Below are 17,725 nucleotides of genomic sequence, written 5' to 3'. Positions count from 1 at the left end.
TCCTTTCCCTCCTTTTTCCTTCTTGCCCCCAAGAAATCCACATATGAACCCTATTCACTTTATTTTAGAAATGTGTCTCAAGTGGATCCAGTTCTCTCCTTTTCCTCCTCTCTCCCCCTATTTCATGCTAATATCATCCCTGTTCCCTGGGTGATGGTAACAGCATTCTAACTTATTCTAATATGTAAATATGATGTACGTTTCTACATTTATTAACTGCCTCTTTCATCACCATGTTAAATCCATGAGGGCAAGGACATTGTCTTGTTCAACCTTGTATCTCCAGGACATAGATAGTGACCAGACATGGTGAAGAGCTCACTAAATAGTTACTGGTTGGATGAATTTAACAATGGGTATGTAAAGAAAGTACATTCTGCCCTGGCTGGTGTGGCTCAGTGGATTGAGCACTGGACTGCAAATCAAAGTGTTGCTGGTTCAATTCCCAGTTAGGGCACATGCCTGGGATGCAGGCCAGGTCTGCAGTAGGGGAGGCAGGGCACGAGAGCCAACTACACATTGATGTTTCTCTCCCTCTCTTTCTCCCTCCCTTCCCCTCTCTCAAAATAAATAAATGAAATATTAAAAAAATAAAGTGCATTCTTTACCCTTTTAGAATGTTCTATATATCAGTGGAAACAGACACATAGCAAACATATAATATAGAGTGCTAAGTGCTATAAAAGGGATATACACAATATTTAGTTCATAGTGGTACAATATAGCAGGGGAGCAATTCTATACTTGGTGGCAAAAATATGTGCATGCTTAGAAAGATCTTCTAGGCTAAAGAAGAGTTTACCAGGTGGAAGATGAGACAAAATATTCTAGGTAGAAGAAACAATGTGTGCAAAAACGGGGAGGCAGGTGCTGATTATTGGGATGGAGAAGATGACTATAAATATCTTGAATTGGTCAGAGCCAATGGAACATATGGGGAAATGGCTGGGGTAGGGATGGTAGAGGGATGGGAAGGGGCCTTACCAGGAATGCATAAAATATGCCATGCTAAGCAGTTCATACTTTATTCTACAAATAATTGGGATGCTATAAAAGAACTTGAAGCAGAGGAATAAGAGATTAATGTTTTAGGAAAAAATAAGGCTAGTGAAGTGAGAAGAGTAGATTGCAAAAGTTTGAGATAAGCTGATCTATTAGATTTCATTGCAAGACTTCCTTTTCTGGTTGGTATGAAGTAACAAGCCTGGCTTTACCCTCCTGACTGAAGCAAAGACCAATGATATTTATAAAATGATGGCTTGGAAAAGCACTGGACATCAGACAACAAAGGACAAAGATCCCTATGAAGCAGGAAACAAATGAGTTGAGGCCTATGACTGATTGCTCCAGGTTATGACCTTGAGAAAGTTTCCAAACTGTGCAGCAGGCAGGGAAACCAGGCTGGGTTCAGAGGCCTCCCTGACTGAGAAGACAGAACTAAGATTCTGGAGATTTTGGACAGCTGAGTTCATAGGACAGAGAGGAGAGAGCTAACAGAGAGGGAGAGCCTGGAGATCTGCAGACTCCCTCCCTCTCCAGTATTCATCAGAGTGCTGATTGATCAGCACAGGTGTGAGGCCAGAGAAAGAACCATTCTAAGGATTAGAGAGAACAGGACCTAATACTCTTGCAGTACCTCTTCCCACCACCTGGACTAGAAAAAACTAATAATTCGTTCATTGGACAGATCAAACAGGAAGGTTTTGTCTCAGTACTCCAGAATAATTATCCCTAGACTGAACACTGCTTGTGACTTGACTAACTTATCAAGAAAACTAGACCTGAAGACATAAAACTGTTTCATGTTTCTATAACTGCATGCCAGAGCAATGCTCAATAAGACTTATAGAAATATAAAAAGACTCAGTATGCAACAGGTAAAATTTACAATGGCTGGCATCCAAGTAAAGATTTCCAGACATGCAAAGAAGTAGGAAAACATGGTCCATAGTAAGAGGAATAACCAATCAATTGAAACTGACTGGGAACCCACACAAATGTTAGAATTAGCAAAGAATGGCATTAAAAGTTATTATTATTGCTATATTTAAAAAATGAAGTAGAGATGCAGAAGATATTTTTTAAAAAACCAGAATTGAACTACAGATGAAAAATACTACCTGGATTTTCTGACCATTGGATGAGACTGTGGAGGCAGAAAGGGAGAGGGAGATTGGGTGGCATGTACTGCTTTAACAAGAACAAGAAATAAGAAAGGAAAGAAGTGAATGAGATGGGGGAAATTGAATTTAGGGTTTACTGACTTTGAGGTACTTACTCCATGATAGAACTCTAAGAAACTCCAATATTTAAGAGGCAAAAAGAAAAAAAACTATAAAATGATTGAGAAAGTGTGGTCCTGGAAGGAGAGGAAGAGCAGGGATAAGAGACTTCATGACTGCCCAAATTTCAAGGAGGAAATGGTTGGCATGACTACTACAGCAGAGATTAAGTAGGAGAAAAGCTGAGAAGTAGCCAATGTGGCTCCTGGACCTGGCAGGTAGGAGATGATCTTGCCTATGTGATGGAAGGGACCCTATCTGTTTGCTCACTGCTGTATACCCAATGCATATTTCACAGTTTCTGGAACAGAGTGAGTGTTCAAACCCATCTGGTGAATGGATGAATGAATTCAATAAAGAGCTATGACATACCCTGTGCCTGGCAGAACCTTTTTGTGATCAGAATTGCAGCAGTTTAGTGGGATCAGAAGTGTGGATGCTAGACTACAGTGGATTTGGTGAAGACTGGAAATAAAGAAAAAGGCCACAGGAAGATGCAGGATCAAGAAAAACTTTTGTTTGGTGGGCGGAGGGCAATGGAACAAAAGCTAATGGCTTATCTCCACATGGCCTCACACCTTCCAGCTGACTACCAACCACACTTCCAAGGGTTTGTCTCCTGCGTAATCACCTGAAGATTAAAATTCCAGAACATGTCTGATTGATTTACCTCAAGGCATATGGTCACAATCAGATGGCTTTCTGAATATGTAACTTTATTTATTTATTTTTAAATTTGTAGCAGTACTTAGTGTCCAACAGAAGCTACCCCATCTGTTAAACAATATCCGAACTGCAAAGCTTCTCCTAGTGTTGGTGAATAGAAAATGACACAGGACAGTCATCATCACCGTGACAACAGTGCCCAGGAACTATCAAAGGAGAATTGCACATGAACAGCAGGTTCTCAAGCAGTCATGACTCAGCTTCCTCTGCAGTATGTTTTCTCTGCAAATTTGGTGTGCTCTAGGGTAATAAAAATGTAACTTTAATCACCCCCATTCACTTTTAGTAAAGTTGGCTGGACTTGAAGAAGGATGACTCTAGGAAAATAATCTAGTATGTTTTTCTTTTCTTTCTTTCCATCTTCAGTGAGTACTTTATGCATTTGCTATGTGCCAGGCACTCATTAGGAAAAAGAGATATAGGTAATAAGGAGCTAAACCAGACACAGGTTCTGCTTCCCTGGAGGGTAAGACTGAGGGCAGGCCTGAGATGACCTCTGAAAATGAATTACTATTCGTTTGACCCAGAAAATCAGACACAGGCTCTGTTCCCCTTTGTAGGACTGTGGTTTGCAATTGCATAATCATTAATTTAAATGTTCTGAAGGAAATGAATGCCTCTAGGAACGTGTATAACAAAGTATTCTGATCTGACTCGTGGCTGAGGACTTTCTGTAGGAAAAGATGCCAGAACTGAAATCTGAGGGATGAATGAGAGCAATGACTAACAGTGCTACCAGTGTGTGCAAAGGGCCCATGGCTGGAGGGAGCCTGAGTTATACCCTAATAGCAACTCATCCTGAAAATGTGACTTCTCTCTCAGCATCTGGCAAGTTTGACAAAAGTACAGGTTTATAGATGATGCTACCTGTTCCTATTTGTGATATCAGTATACTTCAATTAATGAAAGAAAAATTAAAATGTGAGTTAATTACGTTGCCTACTTTTCTGAGAACACAAATGATTACTTTTTTTTGGTATTTTAACTGATATATACTTAGAGGTTTAATATAAATTTTGCAGTAAAAGTTAAGTCAAATTTTATCAAGTTGTGGCTTCCTATGGTATGATATTCAGGACCATGTTATGTAACTCACAATAAGGTAAAAACATACTTTAAAGCAAGTTTAAGAACTTTATTTTAGTTTTTCCTGTAAGCAGCTTGATGGTTTGCTACTCACTTGACCCAGAAAATGCCCGCAAAATCACGCAAATCAAGAGGTTCATATCTTTATGTTCAGTTTAAGAACATTTGTGAAACTTCCCAGGCCATCAAGGGTATGCATATCAGAAAAAGCCACCAAGTATCTGAAGAAGGATGTCACTTTACAGAAGCAAAGTGTGCCATTCAGTCATTAGAATGGTGGAGTTGGTAGGTGTGACCAAGCCAAAAATTGGGGCTGGATGTGAGGTCAGTGGCCCAAGAAGAGTGCTGAATTTTTACTGCATGTGCTTAAAAGTGCAGAGAAAAATTCTGAATTTATGGGTTTAGATGTACAGTCTCTGGTTATTGAGCACATCCAGATGAACAAAGCTTCCAAGATGTGGCCCAGAATTTAGAGAGCTCATAGACGGATTAACACATATATGAGCTCTCTCTGCCACATTGAGAAGATCCTTACAGAAAAATAGCAGGTTGTTTTTAAACCAAAAGAGGAGGTTGCACAGATGAAGATATACCAGATGAAACTGAAGAAACAAAAATTTATGACCTGGGAATAAATTCAGCATAAAATAAATGCAAATTAAAGTTTAAAAAAGACAAAGTATTTATTTATTTGCTTATTTATTTTTGATTCCAGAGAGAGAGATAGAGAAACATCTATTTGTTTTTCATCCCACTTATTTATGCACTCATTGGTTGATTCTTATTTATGGCCTGACTGGGTATCAAACCCACAACCTTAATGTATTAGAATGATGCTCTAACTAACTGAGCCACCTGGCCAAGGCTAAGAATTTTTATTCTAAATGAACTGTTCTCTGTAGAGAATAATTATATGCAATTTGCATAAACTGCAAGAGCCCACACAGATGTTTTCATATTTGTGCTTATAATGATTAAATATAACACCTTAAAGCTTATCTACTAAATAGAATTAAATGTTTATCATAGACATAATTATTTTGCTTGGGCTTTAAAAATTCTAGCATATTATTAACAGTAAGATAAAATAGTCATGAAAACAAAACATAGATTAACTTTTGTAATTTTTCTTTAGAAACAATTGTCATGCACAAATACCTACTTCACATACAAGTTAATACACAGAAGCATTTTTAATATTAGTACAAAGTTTCAATATTGCATTGGGCCCTATTTTCAAATTCCTTGGATTTTGGGGAAAACATTTTAAAAAGTCATTCATTATCACCATCCAGTTTTAGAACACTACCATTACTCAAAAAAGTTTCCTCTTGAATGTATGTTTTTCTTTTGAGACAACCATAAGCTGAAAAGAAAGAATAATTATATGTAAATTACTAGACTAAAAGTCTGTTGTTGATTAAACAAGCCCATGGATCTCAAAAATCCAATTTCAAAAATAAATGACATTAATCCACACTCCCTCCTCTGCCCCCAGGCAACCACTGATCTACTTTTTGTCCCTTTACAGAAGTTTTTGACCTAGATAAATTCAACTGGGCCAGGAAAATATGTGGGAGAAATTGTATATACTGTAGTTTAACATGTACTTCATGGCACATAATAAATGGAGTCTCTGGTACATACCATATATAAATGTCTGTGAATGTATTGTAATTACTTTTTAATATTTGGACTCTTACTCGTGTGTAAAATACTATGTCCTTAAGAATTACAAAGACGAGAAATATATCCAATTTTATCCCTTTTGGTACTTTACTCAAATCTTCCTGAATGTTTCCATTGTCATCGAGAGCCCTCCGTAATTGTCACTGCATCTGTTGTTCCTTTCTGGGGGTATAAATACCACCACCTTATAAAGTATGAAAGCCCTGAAGTTATCTCTCTTCAAGTCTGCGTGAGCCCATTTGGGTTCAATGTTATTGCAACAACAAACAAAAATTTTTCAATTAATCACATAAATGTTCTTCTTTCTCCTTTCTTGACATTTTTTTCTTGTTTAAATTTTTAAAATATATTTTGTTGATTATGCTATTACAGTTGTCCCATTTTCCCCTCTTCACCCCCCTACATCCTGCACACTCCCTCCACCCACATTCCCCCTCTTTAGTTCATGTCCATGGGTTGTACATATAAGTTCTTTGGTTTCTACTTTTCCTATATTATTCTTACCCTCCCCCTGTCTATTTTGTACCTACCATTTATGCTTCTTATTCTCTGTAACTTTTATCCCTTTCTCCCCCTCCCACTCCCCTGTTGATAACCCTCCATGTGATCTCCATTTCTGTGGTTCTGTTCCTGTTCTACTTGTTTGCTTAGTTTGCTTTTGTTTTTGTTTTAGGTGTGGTTGTTAATAATTGTGAGTTTGCTGTCATTTTACTGTTCATATTCCTTGTCTTCTTTTCCTTAGATAAATCCCTTTATCATTTCATATAATAAGGGCTTGGTGATGATGAACTCCTTGAACTTGACCTTATCTGAGAAGCACTTTATCTGCCCTTCCATTCTAAATGAAAGCTTTACTGGATAGAGCAATCTTGGATGTGGGTCCTTGCCTTTCATGACTTGGAATACTTTCCAGCCCCTTCTTGTCTGCAAGGTCTCTTTTGAGAAATCAGCTGACAGTGTGATGGGAACTCCTTTGTAGGTAACTGTCTCCTTTTCTCTTGCCACTTCTAGCATTCTCTTATCTTTAATCTTGGGTAATGTAATGATGATGTGCTTGGTGTGTTCCTTCTTGGGTCCAACTTCTTTGGGACTCTCTGAGCTTCCTGGACTTCCTGTAAGCCTATTTGCTTTGCCAGATTGGGGAAGTTTCCCTTTATTATTTGTTCAAATAATTTTTTCCCTTGTTGTTCCTCTTCTCCTTCTGGTACTCCTATAATTCAGATTTTGGAACATTTAAAGATGTCCTGGAGGTTCCTAAGACCTTTCTCTTTTTTTGGAATTCTTATTTTTTCAATCTTTTCTGATTGGATGTTTCTTCCTTCTGGTTCACACTGTTGATTTGAGTCCCAGTTTCCTTCCCATCACTATTGGTTCCCTGTATATTTTCCTTTATCTCACTTAGCATAGCCTTCATTTTTTCATCTAATTTGTGACCAAATTCAACCAATTCTGTGAACATCGTGATTACCAGTGTTTTGAACTGTGCATCTGATATGTTGGCTACCTCTTCATCGCTTAGTTATATTTTTTCTGGAGCTTTGATCTGTTCTTTCGTTTGAGCCATTTTTTTTTGTCTTGATGCACCTGTTACATAGTGAGGGGCAGAGCCTTAGGTGTTCAGCAGGACAGGGCAACACATGTTGCTGTGTTGTGAAGCTGTGTGTGGGGAAGGGCTTTGAGAGGGAACAATGGCACTGGCTCTGTTCTTTTCCAGCTTTAGTCACTTCCCCTGCTTCCCACAAGCAAACTGGGCCCTTCTGATGCTGATTCCTGGGTGAGTTGGCTTGTGTATATTCTAGGACCCTGTGGGTCTCTCCAATGAACTTTCTTGTGAGTCTGGGAATTTCTCTCACTGCTGCCTCTACCCTCACAGGTGTTTTTAATCAGTGGTTTGAGGCTTCAGTTCCCTACTCTGGAGCTCTGGGTTGTAAGGTCTGTCTTGCTCCCCAATTGCTCCTCCTGGTTTATCTGCATGCGAATGTGGGACTGCCCGCTCCACCAGCCGCCACTGTAGCCTTGCCAGCCAGCTGTAGCCTTGCATGCCCTGCTCCACAATTTGGCACTGGGTCTGCCAGTCACTGCCTTGCCTGCTCTGGTCCTCCAGGACAGCCACTGCCTTGCTGCAAGTCCTCTCTGAGCACCCATCTCTGCTTCCTACTGGTCTGAATGAGTATGTCTTCTTTAACTCTTTGGTTGTTGGACTTCCATACAGTTTGATTCTCTGTTAGTTCTGGTTGATTTCTGTTTTTAAATTGTTGTTGTCCTTGTTTTGGTTGTGCGAAGAGGCACAGTGTATCTACCTATGCCTCCATCTTGGCTGGAAGTCCTGATACTTTTTGTTTCTGAATGCAAGGATTTGACACTCTTGCCCTGGCTGAGTGGTTCAGCTGGTAAGAATATTGTCCCAATATTACTGACATGTCTCCTAGAGCAAGGGACATAGAGGAAAGAATAAACAAATGGGACCTCATCAAAATAAAAAGCTTTTGCACAGCTAAAGAAAACAGTATCAAAATAAAAAGAGAACCAACTGTATGGGAAAACATATTAGCCAATGATACCTCAGACAAGGGTTTAATCTCCAAAATATACAAAGAACTTACACAATTCCACTCTAAGAAGACAAGCAACCCAATTAAAAAATGGGCAAAGGACTTGAACAGACACTTCTCCAAGGAGGACATACAGAAGATCCAAAGACGCATGAAACGATGTTCAATATCACTAGCTATCAGACAGATGCAAATTAAAACCACAATGAGATACCACTTCACACCAGACAGAATGGCCATCATAAACAAAGCAACAAACAACAAGTGTTGGAGAGGTTGTGGAGAAAAGGGGTCCCTAGTGCACTGTTGGTGGGACTGCAGACTGGTACAACCACTATGGAAAGCAGTATGGAACTTCCTCAGAAAACTAAAAATGGATCTGCCTTTTGACCCAGCAATTCCATTGCTGGGACTATATCCTAAGAACACTAAAACACCAATCCAAAAGAACCTTTGCACCCCGCTGTTCATAGCAGCACAATTTATAATAGCCAAGTGCTGGAAGTAACCTAGGTGCTCATCAGTAAATGAATGGATCAAAAAACTATGATCCATTTACACAATGGAATTCTATGCAGCAGAAAGAAAGAAGGAGCTCCTACCCTTTGCAACAGCTTGAATGGAGCTGGAAAGCATTATGCTAAGCGAAGTAAGCCAGGCAGTGAAAGACAAATACCATATAATCTCACCTTTAACAGGAACTTAAACAACAAAAAGAAAGAAGAAAAATATAACCAAAGTCACTGAAATAGAGGACAGGCTGATAGTGACCAGAGGGGAGAGAAGAGGGAATTTCAGAGGAGAACGGGTAGGGTTTACAGGAACAAATTTAAAGGACACATGGACAAAAACTAGGGGGAGGGTGATAATGGGAGGGAAGTGGGGAGGTTTGGGTGGATGGACTGGAATGGGAGTAAAAGGGAGAAAACTGTACTTAAACAAAGATTAAAATAAAAAAAGGGAAATGTCAAAAAAATAAACTTTATTTTAGTCTTCAAAAAAAAAAAGAATATTGTCCCAATAAACCAAGGTTGTGGGTTCTATTCCTGGTCAAGACACATGCAAGAAGTAACCAATGAATGGATAAATAAGTGGGACAACAAGTCTCTCTCCCTCTTCATTTGTCTCTGTCTAAAAATCAATAAATAATAAAAAGTATTTGATGCTCTTTATTTTTTAAGTTGGATTTTTGAGGGTGATGGGATATCCAATTTAAAAGAAAACATTTTATCTAGTCATTTACACATAATTACTTTTGTCCTGGGTTATAGATATTTCAAAAGAAACAAATGTGAATTAGAATTTGTTATCAAACTATAGTACAAATTTTTAGAAGGTAAGATAATATGGAACTTTTACATTTAACACATATTCAGGAATTTAACTACATATGCCAAAACTATAAAACTAGAAACTTGAGGACCTAATTATTATTCACCATTTTTTTCAGAAATATTGTCTGAAATGAATTAGCTGTGGAAATGGGAAAATCATAACTTTAACCTGACATGTTCTTTATTTATATATTTAAATGTACTGGCTAGGTATAAAAATTTATTCAGGATACTAATTTACTATTTTATTATAAAGCAATCCAAATAATTTAAATACAAACAACAACTTGACAATAAAAAAATCTTCAGGGAAACCAAGCGAATTTTGTGCTCAAACCCAAAGGGACTTCTCTTTTTGTGGATGGAAGGGCACATGCATGAGAGGAGAGAGTGAGCAGGTGAGGAACCTGATGACAATATTTGCATCCTAGGATCTATCATGTTTAAGCCACCTTGATTTCTAATATTCCCAGATATTGACCCAACAAATTTCCTAAGCTAATTTGGTTAGGTTTCTGTTGTGTGCACCCTAAATTGTCTTGCTATAAGTACCTTCTATTTTTTTAAAGATTTTTTATTACGAAATTTTCAAGCACACAAAAGAACATCCATAATGGATACAATAAATGAATATCAGGGTATTCACATAAACAAAGCATGACAAATACCACTGGAGTCTCCAGCGTGCTCATCCCTCTCCTGGCCCTCAAGAAGACCCACTATTGTTATTTTAGTCATTGTTTTTTTGCTTTTCATTACAGCTTTACTCAAGGTATACACCTATTACATGCTAAATTGTATTCCTCCCAAATTCATTGGTTGAAGACCTAACCCCCTAGTACCTCAGAAAATGATTGCATTTGGAAATAAGGTCTTTAAGTAGATAATTAAATTAAAATGAGGTCATCAGGGTGGGTCTTAAGTCCAATATGATGGGTATACTTATAAGAAGAGGAAATTTGGACACAGACATGGACACAGGTAAGCACATGTAAGGACAGGGAGAAGACAGCCATCTGTAAGCCAAGGAGAGAGGCCTCAAAAGAACCCATTCCTGTTTATACATTGATCTTGGAGTTCTAGCCTTCAGAATTATGAGAAAATAAATTTCTGTTCCATAGTCTGTGGTACTTTGTTATGGCAGTCTAAGCAAATTAATATAGTGTCCTTAACAATATATTGTTTAATTTGATTTGTTCTTGAACTTTTTATAAATAGATTCATACTTCAAGTAGTTTTCTTTGTCTTTCTGTTTTCAGTAAATATCCTATTTCTAAGTTCCATCCATGTTGACATTTACTCCTTTTTATTTTTATTGATTTTTAGAGAGAGAAGAAGCAGTGGGAGAGAGAAAGAAAAAACCCAGAAACATCAATGTGAGAGACAAACATCAATTGGTTGCCTCCCAATGCACCCCAACCAGGAATGGAACCCACAGCCGAGGTATGTGCCCTGACAGAGAATCAAACCCAAGACCCTTTGGTGTATAAGACAATGCTCCAACCAACTGAGCCAGCCAGCCAGGGCAACGTTCACTTTTTCATTGCTGTAGAACATAAATATTTTAATATATCACTTAAAAATTCCATTTACCTATTAATGGACAATTAGATTGTTTACATGATTTTTTTTAAAGAGTTATTTATTTTTAGAGAGGGGAAAGGAGGGAGAAAGAGAGAGAGAGAAACATCATTGTGTGGTTGCCTCTCACGTTGCCCCCACTGGGGACGTGGCCTGCAACCCAGGCATGTGCCCTGACTGGGAATCGAACCTGCGATGCTGTGGTTTGCAGCCTGCGCTCAATCCACTGAGCTACGCCAGCCAGGGCTAGATTGTTTACATGATTTTTATCTGTTTATCAGTTTTAGTTTTTTCTCTCATAAACAATGCTGCTATAAATAATTTTATACCAGTTTCTGCTCATGCAGTCTTAATTTTTTCAGATAGGACCAAAGTGTTTCTTAAATTGTTTCCAGTTATACTACCACCAGCATTGCACTAGCATTCCTGTTGTTCCAAATCCTCATCAGCATTTGGTATTTCAGATGTGTTAATTTTTGCCAATCTGGAAGATATGTAATGGTACTCATTAGTTTTAATTTGCATTTCCTAATTATTAATGAAGTATTTTATTTTTTCTATGCTTATTAATTATTTGTATATCCTCTTATGTGAAAAGTAATTGATATTCTGCTCTTCCCTATATTAGATTGTGCATTCTCCTCTTACTGTTCATCTTCATATTGGGTTGTCTTTCTTATATTGACCTATTATTGTACATATTCTGAGTACTAATCCTTGGTGTCTTACATGGATTGTGCAAATCTGTTCTTAGTGGATTATATATCTGTTCCCTTTATGATGTATTTGTTTAAAAAATTCTTAATGTAGTGAAAAATGTAAATATTTTTCTTAATCATTTACCTGAATTGTCTCCTATTTAAGAAAATATTCCCTACCCCAGAAAGTTCCCAAATTGTGTTTTTTTCTAAATTTAAAGACAATTTTTAGAGCAGGTTTAGGTTTAGAGCAATAATGAGAGGAGGGTACAGAGATTTCCCACATACACCCTTTTCCCACATATGCAAAAACTCCCCCACTATCATTATACCTGACCAGCATGATACATTTGTTACAACTGATGAGCTTGACACATCATCATCAACCAAAGTCCACAGTTTACATTAGGTTTCACTCGTGGTGTTGTACATTCTATGTGTAGCCAAATGAATAATGACACATAGTCATCATTATAATATCTACAGAGTACAGTGCCCTAAAAATCCTCTGTGTTCCACCCATTCATCTCTCCTTGCCCTCCAGCTGTGTTTTTTTACATTAAGATCTTCAATCCAGCTGTAACTGATTCTTTGTGTGTGAGATGGTTTACAGATCCTTCTTCCACTTTTCTATAATGCCACTTCTCTCATATCAAGGTTCTATATATGTGGGGGCTTATTTGTTCCCCCCCATTGGTATATTTGCTTATCTTGTGCTAATATCTCATTGACTTAATGACGAAAGCTTTTAAAGTAAATCTTGACTTTCAGTATGGTAAATATTTCCACTTTTATTTTAATCTCAGAAGGCCTTTCCTCTTACATATATATTTTAATATTAGCTTGTCAAGTTCCTTGATTGGAATCACATTGAACCTATAGGTCAGTTTAAGAAGAACTAAAATATTTAGGATCTAGAGGCTTCCTATCCATGAACAGGGCATATCTCTTCATTTGAGTTACTTTTAAATGTCTTTCAAAAAATTATAGCCCTGGCTGGTGTGGCTCAGTGGATTGAGTGCCAGCCTGTGAACCAAAATGTTGTTGTTTCTATTCCCACTCAGGGCACATGCCTGGGTTGCAGGCCAGGTCCCCAGTAGGGGTGCATGAGAGGCAACCACACATTGCTATTTCTCTCCATTTCTTTTCCCCTCCCTTCTCCTCTCTAAATATAAATAAATAATTTTTTTTTAAATTTACAATTTTCTTTATGGAAGTCTTGAACATTTTTTTTATTTATTTTAAAATATCTCACAATTTTTGTCTTTGCAAGTGGTATTTTTATAGTTGCTTTTGCTTCTGTAAATAGTATCTTTTAAAGAACAATATTGAATGTTTATTATTCATATGTTAATTAATCTTATAAATTGTGTCTCATAGCTTTAATTCAGTAATAATCTATAGTTTTTTGGCTTTTCTATGTAAACAATGGTATTTTCAAATAAATGCGACTTATTTTTTCCTTTTCAATCTTAGTAACTTTTATTTCTTTTGTTATTTCACTTTATTCTTACTCTTGCAGTTAGGATCTCTGGTAATGCTAAATAGAATTAGTAAATAGGAGTGGTGATGGTGATTTGACTTTTAACAAGAATGTTTAAGATTTTGCCATTGTGAAGAATATTTGATGTAGATGTGTTGTAGTTTTGTGTGTGTGTGTGTGTGTGTGTGTGTGTGTGTGTTTCAGATTAAGGAAACTCACTTTCATTCTGAGGCTGATGAGAATTTTTGTTGTGTTAAATTTTATCAAATACTTTTATCTGAACCTATTGAGTTGATCACATGATTTTTTCTCCTTGTCTATGTGTTAAGTACATTAGAATTTTCTAATGTTAGACAAATTTTACATTTCTTGGATAAACCCAATTTGGTTATAATGATAGTATATCATTTAGTTTACCAATATTTTCAGGATTCTTATTTTGATGTATATGAATGTAATTGGCATGGAATGTTCTTTTCTTGTATATTTCTTATTTTGTTTTGATATCAAGGTTATATTAAGTTTAAATTATGATGTGGAACTTATTCTTTGTTTTTTAATTCCCTGGAATAATTTATTAACATTTTAATATATACATCATTTTTATCTTACCTATAACCTTTAGATTTAAGTGTAGAAACAGAGGTATATGGAGAATGACAGTTGCAAAACTGAATAATGAATCAGGATTGAAATAATTAGTGTTAACAACTTAGCCTTCCTACCATATTCACAACATGTAACTAACAAGGGAGAAAACAGAAAGCAATGACCAATTGTGAGAATCTTCTCTAAGCCTAACACTTTCTTGATGAGTATTTATGTTGATAGGAAAGACAAAAAAGGAAAAGCTTTGAACCTGAGTTGAAAGAAAGAGAATCCTTATTTACAGAAGACAAATTGATGCTGATTGCTATCTTTCTTCTGACATTCATCTAGCTCCTCTCTTTTTCCATTAGGTAGTACATATTGAAGTGCACTGCCATTCCTTAGAATGATGTGTTGCCATAGACACTAGTCCAATTCTCAAGTCCCCTTCATGTCATACATTTCTGTCAAAAAAGAAGTACTGATTGAGTTCAAACAAACTTATGCCAAAGAAATGCACATATAGAGGGAAACAAAATTAGAATCTAGCTGAGCATCCTCCATTCCTAAACCCCACCTCCAGATTCTTTTCTTAGTTAATGGAAAGAGCAGTTTGCTTAATGGCAAAAAATACATTTTGCTATTCCTTCTAAATTCATTCAATAATTCTTACAGTAAAGCTAAGATGAAAAAGTAAAAGCCACATAAAATTATTTGAGAAGTTTTATCAAATTTCTTTTCTTTTTTTTTAAATTTTAATCATTGTTCAAATACAGTTTTCTCTTTTTTACTCCCAATCCAGTCCCCCCTCCCACCCTCCCCACTTCCCTCCCATTACCACCCTCCCCTTAGTTTATGAACATGTGTCCTTTAAGTTTGTTCCTGTGAACCCTTCCCACTGTCGCCTGAAATTCCCTCTTCTCTCCCCTCCGGTCACCATCAGCCTGTCCTCTATTTCAGTGTCTTTGGTTATATTTTGCTTGTTTCTTTGTTTTGTTATTTAGGTTCCTGTTAAAGGTGAGATCATATGGTATTTGTCTTTCACTGCCTGGCTTGTTTCGCTAAGCATAATGTTTTCCAGCTCCATCCATGCAGTTGCAAAGGGTAGGAGCTCCTTCTTTCTTTCTGCTGCATAGAATTCCATTGTGTAAATGGATCATAGTTTTTTGATCCATTCATTTACTGATGGACATCTTGGTTGCTTCCAGCATCTAGCTATTGTAAATTGTGCTGCTATGAACATTGGGATGCATAGGTTCTTTTGAATTGGTATTTTAGTATTCTTAGGATAGAGTCCCAGCAGTGGAATTGCAGGGTCAAAAGGCAGATCCATTTTTAGTTTTCTGAGGAAGTTCCATACTGCTTTCCATAGTGGTTGTACCAGTCTGCAGTCCCACCACCACTGCACTAGGGTCCCCTTTTCTCCACAACCTCTCCAACACTTGTTGTTTGTTGCTTTGTTTATGATGGCCATTCTGTCTGGTGTGAAGTGGTATCTCATTGTGGTTTTAATTTGCATCTGTCTGATAGCTAGCGATATTGAACATTGTTTCATGTGTCTTTGGATTTTCTGTATGTCCTCCTTGGAGAAGTGTCTGTTCAAGTCCTTTGCCCACTTTTTAATTGGATTCCTTGTCTTCTTAGAGTGCAGTCTTGTAAGTTCTTTATATATTTTGGAGATTAAACCCTTGTCTGGGGTGTCATTGGTAAATATGTTTTCCCATACAGTTGGTTCTCTTTTAATTTTGATACTGTTTTCTTTAGCTGTGCAGAAGCTTTTTATTTTGATGAGGTCCCATTTGTTTATTCTTTCCTTTATGTCCCTTGCTCTAGGGGACAAGTCAGTAAAAAAGTTTCTGCATGAAATATCTGAGATTTTCCTACATACGTTCTCCTCTAGGACTTTAATGGTGTCATGTTATATATTTAAGTCCTTTATCCACCTTGAATTTATTTTTGTATATGGTGTAAGTTGGTGCTCAAGTTTCATTTTTTTGCACGTGGCTGTCCAGTTCTCCCAACACCATTGGTTGAAGAGGCTATTTTTATTCCATTTTATGTTGCTGCCTCCTTTGTCAAATATTAATTGACCATAGAGACTTGGGCTTATTTCTGGGCTCTCTGTTCTGTTCCATTGGTCTATGTGCCTGTTTTTATGCCAGTACCAGGCTGTTTTGATTACAGTGGCCTTGTATTATAGTTTAGTGTCAGGTATTGTGATCCCTCCTACTTTACTCTTCTTTCTCAAAATTGCAGCAGCTATTCGGGGTTGTTTATAATTCCATATAAATTTTTGAAGTGTTTGTTCTATGTCTGTGAAATAAGCCATTGGTACTTTAATAGGTATTGCATTGAATCTGTAGATTGCTTTGCGTAGTATGGACATTTTGATGATATTAATTCTTCCAATCCATGAACACGGTATATGTTTCCATTTGTTTGTGTCTTCCTTGATTTCTTTCTTCAGTGTTGTGTAGTTTTCTGAATACAGGTCTTTTTACCTCTTTGGGTTAGGTTTATTCCTAGATATTTTATTTTTTCTTTTTGCTATTTCAAATGGGATTTTTTTCCTTGATCTCTGCTTCTGCTGTTTCATTGTTGGTGTACAGAAATGCCTTTGATTTCTGGATATTGACTTTGTATCCCGCTGTTTTTGCCAAATTCATTTATTAGGTCAAGCAGTTTTTTTGGTAGAGTCTATAGGATTTTCTATGTATACTATCATGTCATTTGCAAACAGTGACAGTTTTGTTTCCTCCTTTCCGATTTGAATGCCTTTTATTTCTTTTTCTTGTCTGATTGCTGTGGCTAAAACTTCCAGTACTATATAGAATAGAAGTGGTGAAAGTGGGCAGCCTTGTCTTGTTCCTGATCTTAATGGAAAAGGTTTTAATTTTTTGCCCATTGAGAATGATGTTGGCTGAAGGTCTCTCATATATGGCCTTTATTATGTTGAGGAATGCTCCCTCTATTCCCACTTTGCCGAGTGTTTTTATCATGAATGGGTGCTGTACCTTATCAAATGCTTTTTCTGCATCAATTGATATGATCATGTGGTTTTTGTCTTTGCTTTTGTTTATGTGATGTATTACATTTACTAACTTGCGAATATTGAACCATCCTTGCATCCCTGGAATGAATCCCACTTGGTTATGGTGTATAATTTTTTTAATGTATTGTTGGATGCGGTTTGCCAGTATTTTGTTGAGGATTTTAGAGTCAATGTTCATCAGTGATATTGGCCTGAAGTTTTCTTTCTTTGTTGTGTCTTTATTTGGTTCTGGAATTAGGATGATGTTGGCCTCATAAAAAGAGTTTGGGAGACTCCCATCTTTTTGGATTTTTTGGAATAGTCTGTGAAGGATAGGGGTTAGCTCTTCCTTAAATGCTTTGTAGAATTCTCCTGTGAAACATCTGGTCCTGAGCTTTTGTGTGTTGGGAGTTTTTTGATTACTGCTTCAATTTCTTTTGTTGTTATTGGTCTGTTCAGGCTTTCTGCTTCTTTTTCATTGAGTTTGGAAGATTATATTTTTTCTAGAAAGTTTGTCCATTTCATCTAGGTTTTCAAATTTCTTGGCATACAGCTCTTTGTAGTAATTTCTTACAATCCTTTGTATTTCTGTGGTATCTGTTGTAATCTCTCCTCTTTCATTTCTGATTGTGTTTATTTGGGTCTTCTCTCTTTTTTCTTGATGAGTCTGCTTAA

At 36.9% G+C, this 17,725-nt stretch overlaps 1 non-coding gene and 1 pseudogene across 1 annotated transcript; one reads left to right on the top strand and one right to left on the bottom strand.

Moving 5' to 3' along the window:
* Positions 1-3,016: 3,016 nt before the first annotated feature.
* LOC123814621 lies at positions 3,017-3,302 on the bottom strand. Its single transcript, XR_006784957.1, has one exon. It is a non-coding gene; the product is annotated as a small Cajal body-specific RNA 13 (non-coding RNA).
* An 870-nt stretch (positions 3,303-4,172) lies between these two features.
* LOC123814272 lies at positions 4,173-4,729 on the top strand (annotated as a pseudogene).
* The last annotated feature ends 12,996 nt before the right edge of the window (positions 4,730-17,725 follow it).

Source organism: Phyllostomus hastatus, unplaced genomic scaffold (assembly GCF_019186645.2).
Source record: "Phyllostomus hastatus isolate PE091 unplaced genomic scaffold, TTU_PhHast_1.1 phas_contig_16, whole genome shotgun sequence".
NCBI classification, from domain to species: domain Eukaryota; kingdom Metazoa; phylum Chordata; class Mammalia; order Chiroptera; family Phyllostomidae; genus Phyllostomus; species Phyllostomus hastatus.
Note: the sequence above shows the minus strand (reverse complement) of the source record. Positions and strands in the feature narration are given on the sequence as shown.